Source organism: Neofelis nebulosa, chromosome 7 (genome assembly GCF_028018385.1).
Source record: "Neofelis nebulosa isolate mNeoNeb1 chromosome 7, mNeoNeb1.pri, whole genome shotgun sequence".
NCBI lineage: Eukaryota > Metazoa > Chordata > Mammalia > Carnivora > Felidae > Neofelis > Neofelis nebulosa.
Genome location: NC_080788.1, coordinates 112,569,940 through 112,587,192, shown reverse-complemented (window position 1 = coordinate 112,587,192; position 17,253 = coordinate 112,569,940). Strand labels below are relative to the sequence as shown.

The window sequence follows — 17,253 nt, the reverse complement described above, 5'->3', positions numbered from 1 at the left end:
TTTCATTAACATCAAATTTCTAGAAGTGGCAAAACTATAGAAACAAAAGCAGATCAGTGGCTGCCTAGGGCTGCGGGATAGGAGCAGGAATCGGGAAAGTGGGCAAGGGGAAGCTTTCTGGCGGATGAAAGCATTCTAAAATTAAATTGTGGTAATTGTTATACAACTGTATAAATTTATTAAAACTTAAACTGTGAATTTTATGAGACATAATTTATATTTCAATAAAGCTATTCAAAAAATAAGTTAAAGAACTCAGATTTGGCTTTAAGTCCATACAAGTCTCAGGAAATTATCACTATCAAAAGTATCAGTAAAACACACCAAAAAGAACAGCTTTTTTCCAAACTTCAGGTCCTTTTCCCTTCAGAATTTCCAAAACTTGGGTACCTTATTTTCCAACCTTACATTTTCCATGGAAACAAAGTAACAAGAAGTGCACAAATATACACATAGGAAACATGCATAAAATTCCGTGAAAACACTTTGGTTATTGATCATTATTTCCCTTTAGGTAGGACCAGCACTGATGTAAATAAGCCTCTGCAGACAGTTTGAAGGATAACAGACTGTTATCTGGTCTGACAAATTGCTCCAAAACAGAATTCTTTAGTGATTTCATTTTCATGACATCTTTGTGCCATTATAATGTAAACACTAATAGTCTTTTTATTTAGAGGAGCCATTTTTAATTGTATATTATCAACTTTCTTTAGTTTATTATTTGTGCATCCTAATTAGGCATACATTTCTTCAGCTTATTCAGCACTGACAGCCTATTCTTTACTTACAAATTAAAAATAAGTTGTATCTCTCTCATAACAGTTAATGCTTTACACCTATGAGAAGTACCACTGTTTGAACCTTAAAAATAAACAGACTTTTAATTAACGGAGACCTAGATATCTGTAATTATGTCAGAGGAAACAGTCAAAATTACTTAGTAAACCTACATTTCCCATTCTGCTGGGGTTCAGTTTACTAAGGCTAAGGAAAGACTTTTTGGCCTCAAGAATTTCAATTACCACCTTCCTAAGCCCTAGAGTTTCACCAAACTTCCTAAAAGAGAAAGAAAAATCTGCAACTTATAAAAAGAAAGCAAAATATTTACCCTAGCTTAAGCTCTTAATTTTAAAGAGTAGGTTTCTCAAAATTACAATCTTTTGACATTTGGTAACTGAATGAATTAAGTAGTTATTCAAAGAACTCAAGACATGAAAAATGTAACACAATCTCAACTGAATATATATCTCTTTCAGGTACAATCCCATGTGTTACAGAAACTTAATCAATCAGATCCCAAATGATTAGGGCCCGAATTATGAAACACACTTTCTCCCTGTGACCTTTTCACAGTAACTGGCTTCAACTTGCTAACAGTACTCCCATGAATGGAGAACACTGCTGTTCATTTTAGTTTATTAGTCCTCTTCAAGGGACACAGTATTTTTTTTTTTTTTACATTTTTATTACTGCAATGAGGGGACACAAAGAAGTTGAAGAGATATTCTAAAAACCAATTCCTTGTAAACAGATACTCCACAGATGAAGACAACAGAGGAGACATGAAAATACATTCCAGGAAACTGGAAGAGGGGTTTATGATATATTAAATATTAAGCAGAACAATAATGTGACTGATACGGCACCCTTAACAATGAACCAACAACCCCATATCCCTTTTTATATGGAATTACAAAATCATTTTTAATAAATCATATTAAACCCTGCCCCAACTAAAGTTCTAAGTCTCTTGCCTACTGCCTCAAAGGAAATGAAATCATTATAATAAATCTATTGTAACATAAAAGCTAACGTTTTATCAGGAAATGTTCTTTGTATGAACTCTATAAGAAAAAAAAAAAATCCTATAAGGATGGTCAACTCCCTCCCACTACTGGGAGAGGAAGGATGACAGAGAAAAGAAGGAAATGGAGGGAGAAAGAAAAACTGAAGAAGAAATCCCCCTCACCTCCAAACAAAGCAGGCTCATCAACCAGTAAGATCCTCTGCCTCTCTCAATCTCCCTCCCTTCACTGACTGCCCCAAACATAGCTAAAATCTGAAACAATGTATAATATAGAAGCTACAAATTATATTTTGATCAATTATATTTTACCAATCACGATATTATGATCAATTATATTTTAAAAATTATACACATGATTTTTAAAACTAGCTTATGGAATGATGACTTAGTCATTTAATAACATTGCTATGCTTTTATAGTTTGATGGTTTGTAAATACCTTTTTTACCACAGGCAAATTATTTTGGCTCCAGGTATTAATGGAATTTCATATCTCATTTAAGGGATATTATAATATAAATAACCAGCCACAAAATTATTAAAAATTTAAAACTCATTCATGGTTCATTAACAGTCAATTGAATAAAAAAATTTATATAAACATAAAATAGGTTCATTTTAGTTGTATGTTTGTAGTAAATCAAACAGAAGACTCTCCCGTTTTTATGTTATTTTTATTCATTTATAATCAGAAAGTTACATTTAAAGTTCATATCATGTAATATTTCTCATAACTCAGATTCTATAAAATAAACATCAGTTTAATTTCCCATTTACATCTACAATTGATATTAGCATTTTATTATTTATTTTATACTGTGAACTTTATTTACATTAACCAGTCATCAAAACTGTGACAAGTAAACATGCTAAATCTGATAATAAAATAAGTATGTTGAGTCATATTTATTCAGTTTATCCCACTGCTAAGATACATTTGAAAAACCCAGTTCCAAGATACAAAAAACATAGGAGGCATTTCAATAGTGATTTTCAAGCTTTATTTCAGTGCTTCAATGAGGAGGCTATACTATAGAACCAATATAAAAGAAAAGAGAGTAATAGCAAAGACAAGTTTGAACCACATCAGCACTAGCCTTATATTGGTAAAATTTGTCAATTTTTTTAAAAACCTGAGACATATTTCCTCTTCACATGTCATTTTCTGACCACCAAAAAAAAAAAAAAAAAAACTATCACAAAAAGATATATATTTTTTTAAGTTTACTTACTTATTTTGAGAAAGAGAGAGAGAGAATCCCAAGCAGACTGCTCCACAGTCAGTGCAGAACCCGATGCGGGGCTCAAATTCAGGAACCATGAGATCATGACCTAAGCCAAAGTCGCCCACTTAACTGACTGAGCAACCCAGGCGCCCCAGAAAAAGATATTTTTTAAAAGTAGTCGATGAGTGAGGTATTGGGTTTTGGTAATTAAAGTCTTTTTAAAAGAAAACTTAAATGAGAGGTACCTGGATGGTTGAGTGGGTTGAAAGGCAGTCTCTGCCCCTCCCCCACTCATGCTCTCTCATGCTCTCTGGCTGCCTCACAAAAATAAACATTTTTTTAAAATGAATTTCAAAAATAAAAACTTAAATGAAATTAACCATATAGCTCTACTTTCTGTAACAAATATGAGTAACTTATACTGAAATACATAGCATGATCTCATGGGCCCTATGTGTTCTCCCATTAACAGTAAAATGTACATTGGGTGCCTGGGTGGCTCAGTCAAGTTAAGCATCCAACTTTGGCTCAAGTCATGATCTCATGGTTTCTAGGTTCAAGCCCTGCGTCTGGCTCTGCTGACAGCTCAGAGCCTGAAACCTACTTTGGATATTGTGTCTCCCTCTCTCTCTGTCCTCCCCCACTCACTCTCTGTCTCTCTCAAAAATAAACATTAAAAAAAATTTTTTTTAATAGAAAGTAAAGTTTATATGAGTTACATGTTTAGAATATTGTAGATATTGATATAAAGTCATTTATTTAATCAAGGAAGAATAACCCTATGCCAAGTGAGTGATATCATTCGTTTTATTGGTTTGATCCCTAATCATTTCAAAGAGAAAATTGTGGGATATGGAGGGAGGTTGAGTAAGAGGGGATGTAGACTGCAGAGTAGAATATAGAGAGAAAGGAAGGTTGAGAGGAGCCTAATACCTTAAAAAATGTATCTTAAATGCATACTCATCCCCATACAATAGTCTTCTGTTGCGAATTTTAAAATGGTTTTTTAAAAATCAATTGTAAATATCTTTTACTTTTAGGCCTGTTTGTCTTATTATAGCAAACTACAATTTAATAACAACTCAAACTGCCAAAAAGAAACTATATACTTTATGGTACAGAAATATAAACTACAGACTCATTAAGAAGGGAACCAAAGGAAATCTTGTACTGGTCCTTTAAAGGCTACACCTACTATACCACTGACTGTAGAAGCCTGGAAGTTAGTATCTCATCTGAAGAGTACCAACAGAACCAGTACTGACGCATGTATTAATATTAATACTTGTAGTTTCAGAATTGTTTAGAATCTTAGTTGTGCTTTAAGTTTTAAAAAATTACATTTTTTATATTTATTCTTATGATTGTAAAATGGAAACTCTTTTATAAGTGTTCTATAATATGAAATGTGTGGATTTACCATTTAATTAAACCAGGAGATTTAGTAATGCAGTTTATAGTAAATCAAAAATAACCACTTAAGAACTGGAAAAAAATACATAAAAATAGTCTGGCATGTCTTATAAAACATTGTTTAATTTATAGCATAAACCCCTTAAAAGTGGTAAACATCTCACTACCATACATCTCACAGGTATGGCCACTCCTTTCAAAGAATCTATTTTTTTTATTTTATCAGCATTGAGATTCAATTTACATAATGGAAAACAATGGAGAACAAACAGCCCAGCCACTATTTCCAGAAAAAAAAAAATATTCTAATGATTTTAATACATACATTAACAATTTCTAGCCTTGAATATGAATATGTGTACTGTGAGAAGTAAAATAACATATCTAACTTATTACAGCTGTGACATCTAAATAAAGCACCATAAACCAAAAAATAATTGCTTTATAGTCAAAGGCACAAGTTCAATTTGGTAAAGCCACTGGACCCACTGCGCCATATTACAGAAGACAGAGGTTAAGAGGTGACCTTGGGATCCTGCTTTCCAGATGTCTGAAGGGTCCATTTCTTAATGAAATTATCTCTACTCTTAATAAATATTTAGCTTACTAACTACCCAGTCAATATATTCGTCTATATAAGACTCTACTTGATTTTTGAAATTTTAGGACTATAGATATTATAAAGAAAAAATTTATGAACATACAACTTGCACAAAGGATTAAGATATATTTCCCCTCTGATGCAATGCACAAGAAGATTAAGAAACTTACTATCACACATTCTACATTATGGGGCATATTTCCTGAGATTTTAAATGAGAAATTCAATAAACCTGAAGCATCTACTTTCTATTATTTCAGATCATGAAAAGATTTAATTTGTAATACTATATATATAATACATGTATATATATTATATATACGTATATATAATACATATATTATATATAATGTATATTATATATATGTATATATAATATACATATATATCCCACAAATAACTATACACAGATATATGCCCATATCAATTCCTTTACTCTTTTAATTAAAAATTTATGTTCCTTCAGGTCATAAAAATCAGGGTTTGGGCATTTTAAAAGTTCAAACACATATTAAGCTATGCTTTCTTTGCTTTGGCACTAGCTCCCCCTCCAGACCAACCTACTAATATAACTGTACTTAAAAAAATAAACAACAACACAAGTTTTTCCAAACCACTAGCAAATTTCAAAATTCACCTCTTTTAAGAAAATTCCAGTACCTTAAAATAACTAATTAAAACTGAAATCAAACACTGCATAATGTAATCAGAATTATTTTTTTAATTCCATACATCTCAAAAAGAACTGACCTGTAGGAAAATAACTTCAAGTGACTCTTTAAGAACATCCTAAACAATATATATAGTGCTATATTTTATGGGAATTATTTTTGAATCACTATCCTAATAAACCACAATATACTCATGTTAACTCACTACTTGATCAAAGATACATTTTTGCATGTTTCTGCAATCTATGCAAGTTTCATTCCAGCTGTTCAGCTCTTCAAGTACAATTCTCAATTTATAAAAGCAGCAAAAGGAAAATCCAGGTCTCCAACCATCTTCTATGTTCCTTACAGCCTATTCATTTTTAACTCCCTACATTTCTACATACTAAACTGTAAAATAACAAATTCAAATGTCTGAATGCCCACCTTATCCTTAATACCCTAATACTGTATTTTGATATTGAGCAATTAAGACTTTCTATACACATTTCATGGTATATCTCATAAGGTTAGCAATGTACAAGACCTTATCATTTAGCATACGTTTAGGGGTTTTTTTAGGTTATTTCAGAGAAGGGAGAATACAACTTACTCTATTATTTCAGTACAGCACTGTTATGTTTAACTTTTCTCCTAAAATGTTTTCTATATAATGCACCCTTTAAAAGAATTATGCGTCAAAAACATGAAATTTAAATTTAATCAAGAAAATAAATATACACTTAACCCCAGGAGTAACAAGAAAGAAAAAAAAAAAACTGCAATGAAACCTTGCCTACAGTTTCTAAAGACAGCCAAGCTAAAGTTCGGTCAGTTACCCCTGATGAGCTTAATTCTAAACTGACAGAAAACTTTTGTTGAAATTTGTTCTGCGTTACCTTGAAGTTTGGGGTTATTACTAGAGATTCTGAATTTCCTAGGTTCGCCTTCTTGAGTTGGCTTAAGTCAACTGTAAATTAATTCAAACATGGATAGAAGAAAACACCTCTTCGTGCCTTTCTCCAAGGCCTCAATCAAAAGTCTAATAATACACGGCAAAACGCTAAGAGCTCACCAGGGATAAACCCTAACCAAGTCACTGCCATTTAACTTACACTGCGTCTCTGACGTTCTGTATGGCTGAAGATTGCAATCCCCACAGTAAAAGAACAGGTGCTGCACCCGACAACCCACTCACTCTTGCAGGACAAATCTTCTTTAATAAATAAGGGCTCATTTAACCTTCCCAAATAAGTTTAGATACTCAAAAGCCGCCAGCTCATCATTTCCACATCAATTGGGGGATGCAGTGGCACTCACGCCTTTAACTGCCCCGGCATCGGCCCCTCGCCGGGAGCGGATCTTTGTACGGGTCCACTCCCCGATTTCTGGCCAGAGAACCCCTCACGAAAGCCGGAAACGTACAAGCATCCTCCTCCCCACAGTCCGTGACTACAGGGAACGAGTTGCTGGCAAAAGGGCAGGTAGGTGGAGAGGAGAGAAGAGGGACACCTCCCACCCCCGCCCCCATCATCCCTTCTCCTCTCCACAGCTTCGGCCCCTGCCCGAAGCAAGGATGCGCGACGCCGAGGACACCCGCGGAGGCAGGCGCCCCTCACCCTCAGCTCGCGCCCCCGGGCCGCGCCGGAGCGTCCCGGGGGCTTACTCCCCACTTTTCCGGGAGCCGCTGGGTAAGCAGCAGTTGCAGTAACAGGCCCGGGGAACGCCTGGGGGAAAAGAGCGGCGACAGCCCCAGTCACATCCCCAGAGCCTCCTCGGACCCCGCGCTAACCCAGCCCCAGAACCCGAGGCGCGCGGGGCCCGGCTCCCAACGCCCCCTTACCCGAGGCGGGAGCAGAGGCGGTCTCCGGCGTCCCCAGTTGCCGCCGCCACCGCCGCCGCCACAGCCCTCAGCTGCAGCTGCCCCGTTGGGGAGTGGGAGGGGTGGCTGGGTGGAGGATGCTACTCCCGACTGAAGGGAGACGAAGAAACGGAAACAGGAACCGCCGCCGCCGCTTAACGGAGCCTTCGGCGCCACTGACTGAGCGAGAGCGCGAGGCGGCGCGAGCGGGGCAGTCGCTGACAGCGCGAGACCGAGCGCGAGCCGGGTCTCGGGCGCGCGACCCCGAGCAGCGCCGGCCCCATTCCGCGAGGAGAGGAAGGGGACGGGTTGACTGGGGCTGGGAGGGGGAGATGTGGGGCGGGGGCCTGGAGCTTAGGGAACCTGGCTACTCGGGTCTGCCGGAGATAACGCGCGCACGCGCCGGAGCGGCTCTGACAACGAGCGCAGGCGGGGAAGCCTTGGCTAGCGCAAGCGTGCGCGCGCGGGTGGGGGCGCGCGCCCCTCAGCGTTACAGGCTTCTGGGAGAGGGCGCGCATGCGCCGGCGGCTGCCACCTACGGCGACCCTGGCATGTGCCACGGCTTCTTCCCGCCCCCTTCTAGCTGAGCCGTGGATAGCGTAGCTGCAGCATCCGCTGCCAGGGAGCCGCGGGCCACAGAGGGACCGGGAGACTTCCAACAGGGCAACAACTGCGCTAGGGCGCCGGCTCCTACATGAGCACAGGCCGCCCTCTACTGCCTGCAGGCCGGAGACTGCTGGGGGCGAGTCGAGCCGAACTCCCCACTCCCGGGAGCGCCATCTCCCGGGAATGCCATATTCTCGATAGCCGGGGGAAGGACTGGCCCATTCCAGTGCAGCCCGCGGCCCTAAGGAGCACTAGTACTGAAGCATGCTCCTTGCTACTTTTTAGAGGTGATCGCTGCTGCTCAGCCCCTGCAGCCCAGTTCTGGCCGTTTGGCTGCAGCTAGCGGCGTGACCACAGAATGGCATCGCACCCACATGCAACTAGCGGAGCCCTGTTATATCTTGTGAGAACTGTTTCTACATCTGCCCCGACAGAAAGACCTCCCACAAGGGCCTGAGTTTGATGCCTAGCCTCTCTCCCGACCCGCGGCTGCGACAGCCCCTTTGAGGCGGAAGTTTATTCAAAACGGGAAAGAGAACTTTGGGGAGGAGGGGTTCCCTAGGATGCTTCCTACCCGCACGCACTCGGGAAATTCCTGGCGCCCGCGATGCAGAGCAGTGGGCCGAAGAGCTAGGTCAGACCGGCCCAGACGGTGAGCTGAGCCGGAGGACCTAGGCGCGCAGCCCCGGCACACAAAGTAGTCGCGGGCCGAGGGAGGGGGTGCCACGAGGTCCAATCAAAGACGCGAGCCATGTGAGTGGAGTGCGAGCCGACCAATCAGACGGCCGGAGAATGAGCTTCCCGTTCCCAACTCTTCCCTGTAGCCTCCGGACCCAGATCCCAAGCCTAGAGCGCGGTACCGTGGAAAGCGAGATGGTGCCCTGAGGACAGAAAAATTATTTCTCTAGACTTGGGTGTTTTTAAGTGCCTTGCTTAGGTACTTATCCCAGAACAAATAGCAGCGGCGTTTTAGATGCTGAGTATGAAAAAGATCACAGAAAAGAGATTTACAAGGCACTGGTCTGCCAAGACTGCAATCTGCCTAATAACATTCATAAATTTACAGTGTTTATTGAGACCTTTTTATAGGAGAGGAACTGTATTACAGAAAAAACAAATAAGATAACTACTGATTTCCAAAGAAGAAAAAAAAGTTCCCTGCCCTCAATAAGCTCAGATTCTTGGGTTTGCTGGACCTTGTGACTGATATTTATTGTCAGTCCTTTAACGAAAAAGCTCTCAGCAAAGTAGTTTACAGTCGTTTTTATGGCTGTTATCTCCCTGTAAGAAGATAAAACCAAGGGAAAAGTAGAGTGACCTATCTAAAGTCACACAAAAACAATATACTAGCATAATCAGAATTATGTTCCAGTTCAGAGAGCTTGTATATCCATATTCAACAATTTTTTACTGAATGCATGGTTGCTGTCCTCCACTAAAAAGGTTTCTGTACCAAGCTTACAAATAGAACGGAATTCTGCTTGGAGGGCCACAAGCTTTGGTAGTTGGAAATGAACAGAAATTTTAGGTTTATGCCAAAGATGAGGTAAAGGCTGAAGTCTTATAAGTCACACTCTAGATACTTTTTAGAAGTCAGAGGTGAGATGGATATTTACTTCTTAGTTTAAACAGCATGTTTAAAAATATTTTACCAAGCATGTTTAACTTTAAAGCTTACCTTATATAATGCTTTAAGATCTCCAACTTCAAAGCTTTATTTTACATTTGCCTCAAGACTTCCAGTTTTTTATCTGGCCTTCATTTTTCCTTTCCAAAAACGTAGGAATTAAAATACATATCTTCTCAGGGCACCTGGCTGGCTCAGTTAGTGGAGCATGTAACCCTTGATCTCAGGGTTGTGAGTTTGAGCCCCACCTTGGGTGCAGGGATTACTTAAAAATAAAATATTTTCGGGCACCTGGGTGGCTCAGTTGTTAAGCATCCAACTCTGGATTTTGGCTCAGGTTATGATTTCACTGTTTGTGAGTTTCAAGCCCCACCTCAGAGTCCACACTCACAGCACAGAGCCTGCTTGGGATTCTCTCTCTCTGCCCTTCTCTCTCCCTCTCAAAAAATAAATAAACTTACAAGATAAAATAAAATCTTTTAAAAATTAAAAAAAAAATTACTTACCTTCTCTACCTGCTTTTTCTTTAAAAAATAAATAAATAAATAAATAAATAAAAAACAATTTCCTAGGGGTGCCTGGGTGGCTCAGTCGGTTAAGCGTCAGCCTTCAGCTCAGGTCATGATCTCACAGTCTATGAGTTCGAGCCCCGCGTCAGGCTCTGTGCTGACAGCTCAGAGCCTGGAGCCTGCTTCGGATTCAGTGTCCCTCTCTCTCTGCCCCTCCTCTGCTCATGCTCTGTCTCTCTGTCTCAAAAATAAATAAAAACATTAAAAAAAAAATTTTTTTAAGAAAAAGTTTCCTAGGAATGTTTGTCCAAGATTTAGTGCACCTTGGTAGGATAGTATATTACATATTAAAAGGCCAATAACTTGGGTGTCTCTAGAATATACTCAGACTAGCTATCTAGCAGCTCTGATTGTGCTGTGATGAGGCAATGTGCTTCTCACCCTGTGACAAAACACTGTTAACAAAGCCCTTTCCAGGACGTGCCCAGGATTGAACTGCCACCTCAGAACTGAAGTATCAGTTATACAACTGACTTTTGGAACAAACCTTTACCCACTGACTTCCAAGCCAATGATGAATTTCCAAAAAAAAATTCCCGACAGTTCCAGCTTTTAAAAAATACATTTCTTTTACTCTCTCCAGAGAGGAATATTACTAAAACTCTGCCTTTCTCTTGCTAGGTTAAGTTTCTGAGAGAGCAAGTATCTCCAGAAGGTTCTAAACATTACTAGCCACCAGAAGACATCTCTATCAAAGGATGTTTTCTCCACAAGCTCCAGCTGCCCCACCCCCACCACCCACTGCTGCTCCTGGGGCCCTCTCACTCTCTCTTCTCACCCCAGCTGCCTGCCTCTGCTTCTTGTCACTCCTAGTTTCTGATATTTGCTTAAGCAAGTACAAGTGTTCCACCACTTCCTCCAACTTTCCTTCACAAACTAGCTTTTAGACCCATCTTTGCTTATCTGGAAACTTAACAGATAAGTTCTGCTCAGCAAGAGAATGTGCAGAACATTCTTTATGTCATATTATCCCAAGAACTAATAGAACCTTGTCGATATGTTATATTCTTTTATGCAGCCTGCATCAAATTCTTAGTCATCAACCAGAGCTGTGGGGTCTTGTGGGTGGGGCAAGAAGTTGTCAACCATTAGACAATGAAAAAGATGAAAATGAAAGTTAAAGTGAATACAGGAGTGGCCATTTTATTGAGAGATTAGCTAGATCAAAGTTAATGAACTTGAATATTATCACATTTCCAAAGTTGTGAACATTCATGCAGGAACTAGTTTGAAATTTACTACTACCATTTTATTAATGACTATAATAAAAATAATAGCCGAAGTGTAATATTGCTGAGTGTCAGGTACCATGATAAACTCTTGCCTCCATCATTTAATTCTCAAATCAACCCTTGAAGTAGATCCTGTTATTATAATGGAATCTATGAGGTCACAGAGAAGAGTTAAAGAGGTTCTCAGCATTAGCTACTTACCAGATCGTTTAGAAATGTTTCCATCTCGACCAATGTGAAACAACTGAATGTCAGTCATGGAAACTTTCTTCATAATCTTTAATTGTCCTTATTTTCTAAGTACTGCTCTGGATACATCTACTTAGAGCATTCCATTTTGCAGGAAATCATTCAAAAGACAACACTGTTTATTACATGCAAAAAGGTAGACCTTGAGATAATCATTTAACCCATTTGGCCCGTAGTTTTCTTATCTGTAAAATAAAGGGGGTGGTCTAGAGAAATTTTGGTTCTTTGCCTGTTTTAAAACTATAAATCTAGGGGCGCCTGGGTGGCTCAGTCGGTTAAGCGTCCGACTTCGGCTCAGGTCGCGATCTCGCGGTCCGTGAGTTCGAGCCCCGCATCGGGCTCTGGGCTGATGGCTCAGAGCCTGGAGCTTGCTTCCGATTCTGTGTCTCCCTCTCTCTCTGACCCTCCCCCGTTCATGCTCTGTCTCTCTCTGTCTCAAAAATAAATAAACTTAAAAAAAAAAAAAAAAACTATAAATCTAGCCAGCTTGACACACCACTGCCAGCAACCAAAACGAGATATGGAAAAACAGTCTATACTTTGAAATCCAGTAAACATTTCAAAGTCACTTTGAACCAACTCCCTAAATAGAAATTCAGGCTACACCCACTCATTAAAGAGAAGATCCAATCTTTCCAATCAGAAGAGTAAATGAAGTGATTGATTTAAAGACTAATGAAACTATCTCTTTCTATGACTTTCCTCCATGGCTGAAATCTCTGTCTTCTTCATTGAGATAAAGCATCATATAATTTAATTATTCACATCCACTCCTATTCCTTCCTCATTAATAGAGTTCGTTTTTTGTTATGTTTGTTTGTTTTTTAGGTAACCATCCAACCTCTAGCTATACAAGGGCAATTGAATTAGCCTGTCAATCAATAAATTAATTCCCTAGTATGGTAGAGACTTGCTTACCCTCTTTCCTTGCATATAAAAAGATTACATTTTCACACATACATCGCTACTGCTCAACTCTACCCTTGCAGTTGAGCTGAACCATGTGACTAGTTATAGTCACTAGTCTATAGAGGGTTGTAGGTAGAAGTGGTATGTATCACTTCCAGCTATGGAATTTAATTGCAAGTATAAGTTCTTACAATGTTTACTCTTCCCCAGTATCAAAACAAGTATTATTGAAAATGATAGAGCCTGTGTCAGCCTACGTGCCTAAAAGGGGACAATGTGGAACACCCTACCTTCCATCCTCATCAGGTCAGGATGGATACATGAGTAAAAAAATATACCTTTATTGTTTAAACCACTGAGATTTGGGGTTGTTTTTTACTGCAGCGTGACCTGGAATCTAGGTTATATTAGGTCTTAGACAATTCTAATTCTAATTCTAATTCAGGTATATCCTAATATACCTGATAACCATGATAGCCCTGGGGTGTACTGGCCCAGTCAGACTGAAGGAAAGGATTTTTACTCCCTGCTTAGAGGAGAGGATTCTCGCTTACCAGGTACAATGAGTCAGCGCATAATAGAGATTGCCACTGGCAGCAATCTAACAAACACGAGGGGAATTAACCTTAAAATGAAGTCAACACACTGAAGATGGCAAAGAGGAAAACCCTTGAAGATATGTTTGAGCTGCAGGTTGTATCACTCCTGAGGGCTACTCTTCTCTGGACTTCTAATTCTGCAAAATAATAATTTTGTTTGTTTCTCTGTAACACCATAAGCAGAAATTACATCGTGTATATCTTTAATTTCATCACAGTTCATAACACAGATATGACTCAAGAAGCACTCAAAAATATTAGATGAGGGGCGCCTGGGTGGCGCAGTCGGTTAAGCGTCCGACTTCAGCCAGGTCACGATCTCGCGGTCCGTGAGTTCGAGCCCCGCGTCAGGCTCTGGGCTGATGGCTCGGAGCCTGGAGCCTGTTTCCGATTCTGTGTCTCCCTCTCTCTCTGACCCTCCCCCGTTCATGCTCTGTCTGTCTCTGTCCCAAAAATAAATAAAAACGTTGAAAAAAAAATATTAGATGAATTAAAATTGTTTTCATATCATAGCTCGTACTCTTGCCTTTAAAAATAAAACATTACCTGCACTAACAAGGGGGGAAATTAATGTAATACAACCCAGTCTTTTTACAGATGAAGAGATTAAGACCCAGATACACTACAAGATTCATCAAGTTCACATAGCTTTGTTAAGGCAGAACTAAGGGGGGAAAAATAACTAATAATTGCTTCATCAAAAATGACCATAGTTTCTTGGGATACCTGGCTCAGTTGGTTAAACATCTGACTTTGACTCAGGTCATGATCTCACAGTTTGTGATTTCAAGCCCCGGCATCAGGCTCCGTGCTGACAGCTCAGAGCCTGGAGCCTGCCTCAGATTCTGTGTCTCCTTCCCTCTCTCTCTGCTCCTCCCCCACTCACTCTCTCTCTTTCTCTCTCTCTCTCTCAAAAATAATAAACATTAAAAAAAATTTTTTTTGAAAACATGACCATAGTTTCCAACTGAAGACAGAGAAGCAATGAGACAGTATATTACCCTGGTAGTTAAAAATGCTGAAGTTAAAACAAATGTAGTTTACTTACTAGCAATATGTTCTTGGACAAGTTACTTAAACTCCCTGAGCTCAGATTTTCCATCTGTAAAAGAGGATAATAATCTCTAGCTCATAGAGTTGTGAGGAATAAATGACTCAACACGTAAAAAGCACTCAGCACAATGCCCGACACTTAATAAACATTCCATATATTGCAGATCTATCAAATGGTGTTTATTCATAGCTAAATCAAAATTTTTTTACATTATCATAGATCCTGTTCTCCTTTTTAATTCAGACCACCGACCTGTGTTTTTCCAGCATGTATAATTCTAGTGTAGCCTATACAATTGTATAGCCAGTACCTGCTCCTCCCATTTCCACACATCTACCATATTATGGCAGCACAAAAAGCCTTGTTACTACTGACTGGCCCTTGGCCACAACTAACTGGTCAAGAAGTGGACACTTGACCCAAGATGGGCCAATGAAGCTAGTCCTCCAAGATTTTTAGACTTTGTAAGAGAGGTCATCGCAAGTCTCAGCTAGATATATAATCTAGAAGATGTCATAGGACATGTTTTGGTTTTTGAGGGGGTGGTGGTGTTGGTTTGTTTTTGTTTTCGTTTTTGGCCAAGCGGAGAAACACATTCTGAATTGAGAAAATACAGTCAATGGACAGAGGGAAGAGGAGAAGATGAAGAAAGTGTCTTTGTTATACTGGAGTTCTCAGCTCCAGGTTTTCTTGACCATTGGCAGAATCTCTGCCTTTCCTTCTGCTTTGGGTTGTCTCTTCCAAAGTTTCCCCCCAATATTCTTCTAATATATTCCCTATTTTGCATAAACTAATTTTAGGTGGGTTTATTTTAGATGTGATAAATGCAATGGTATGCAATATTATATTATCATCAAGTAAAAAAAATAAGAAAAGGAAAATCCTTAAATTCATTATCTTAACAACTTGAATGTTACTTCTAAGAATATGATCAAGTTTATAAAAATGAATCAATAAATTTTTATTAACTATATGTAATGTACCTGTAGCAGAGACTCCAATTATATCCCTATATCTGTTTTCTCATTCTTCCATAAGAGCCAACCCCAATTTTCAGATGGCCATATTGCCACTTAGCTAAAAACGAGTATTTTCTAGTCTCCATTGCATAGGTGTGGCCACATGGCTAAATTCTGGCTGTTGAGATCTAAGCAGAAATGTTGTGTGGGACTTCTATTTTAAAAAATAAAATTGGGGCACCTGGGTGACTCACTTGGTTAAGTGCCCAACTCTCGATTTTGGCTCAAGTCATGATCTCACTGTGAGTTCTAGCCCCACATTCACTGTGCAGAGCCTGCTTGGGATTGTCTCCTTCTTTCTCTGTCCCTCCTCTGCTTGCTCTCTATCTCTCTTAAAATAAATAAAGACAACCATTTTAAAAAGTTATAAAAAGAAAGGAATATACGCTTCTTACCTGTTCTCTGCATCCCGGGCCATAATGTGATGATGGGGGCCCTTTCAGCCATCTTGGACCATGAGGAGGATAGCCAAACCTTGGAGAGAGCATAATAGTGAGGAAGGACCTGGCTCCCTGACAACTTTGCAGAACCTCCATTGCAGTCTTGGGCTGCTCACCTCCAAAATTCTTTTATGTGAATAAATAAATAAATATATAAATAAATAAGCTTCTCTCTTATTTAAGCCATAGTTTTCGAAATCTTTCTATTACATGCCACGGAAACTAATCCTGATACAATACCATAGTAGTTTGATAAATTATGTTAAGTTAGATCTTTAATGCTCCGCAAAAAGAGAAATTAATCCAAAAAGATTTGAAAGAAATGTAACAAAGACAAGTACATACTACTCTATTTAAAAATTTTAACCAAAAACAAAGATACAGACCAGGAGTTGGAGATGGGGGGAGATACAGACTGGGGAAAGATGGGATCGGTGCAAAAGAAAAAAAAAAAATCAGAGAGAAAAATTCCAGCCAAGAAAAAAAGAGTTACCACTGTCAATATGTTATAAATACTTGCTCCAATAAGAATGAGTCTTGCTAACATCACCAAAGTTCCAAGGTTCTGCGTTACAGGGGCAAAAACTCTATCTTACGAGTTTACCAGAAGGAAAATTAGATTCGGAGGGGGAAGATTAACTCTAACCAAACTGACAAAAGTCTGAAACACCAGAAGGTCCCTTGAGGGCAGAGACCCTGCCTCTCTGTCTTGATGACCACTGTGTATCATACTTGCTGAATGAGTTAATTAATTTTCATTGCGATATAACTGCCAGGGGGATCAAGCACTCGTAACCTCTGGTTAGTCAGGATCTTCTAGTTTCCATGAGGACAAGGCAGTATAGAGTAGATTCAGAAAGTAGATTCTAACTGTATTTGAATCCAAGCACTGCCACTTAACAGCGATGAGACCTTGGGAAACTTTTTGAAACTATGTGTCATTTTTTCATTCATGTAAAATGGGAATGATAATATTATCTACCTCATCCAGATTGTTATGATTATAAAATGAGTTATTACATGTAAGGCTCTTAAGAACAGTACCTGGCACAGAGCACACAACAAATGTTAGCCATTTATAGCTTTACAAAAACCTTAAGCTAAAGCAAGCCTTTGTGGACACTATTATTATTATCTGATCTACATCCAAAGTCAAAAGGACATGAAAACAGAATCTCAGGAAGAAAAAGAAACAGGTGATTGACAAGATTTCCTGAGCCAAAGGTTGAATGTCATTTCAGTTTTGCAGTACATTCTACAACACAAGTGTTGGTATTTAAAACAAAGAGTAAAGGTTCTAAAAACAACACCCTATAAACGGCGCTGACACAGTTTACAAGTCTACTCGTAAACTCGTGTACATTGGGTCAAGTGGAGCCAACATATTCA

The 17,253-nt window shown here is 39.3% G+C and overlaps 1 protein-coding gene across 8 annotated transcripts in view; it reads right to left on the bottom strand.

Annotated features, from left to right (window-relative positions):
- The window catches only part of FUT8 (fucosyltransferase 8), a 312,495-nt gene extending 303,635 nt beyond the window's left edge, over positions 1–8,860 (bottom strand). For 3 of the 8 annotated variants that reach the window (XM_058739354.1, XM_058739355.1, XM_058739348.1), the window contains exon 1: positions 8,741–8,860. The gene's annotated coding sequence lies outside the window, so the exon portion shown is untranslated. Of the gene's footprint in view, positions 1–7,542; positions 8,130–8,740 lie in introns of those variants that run through there. The other 5 variants (XM_058739350.1, XM_058739351.1, XM_058739347.1 and 2 more) reach the window with 2 other exon arrangements.
- Positions 8,861–17,253: the final 8,393 nt, after the last annotated feature.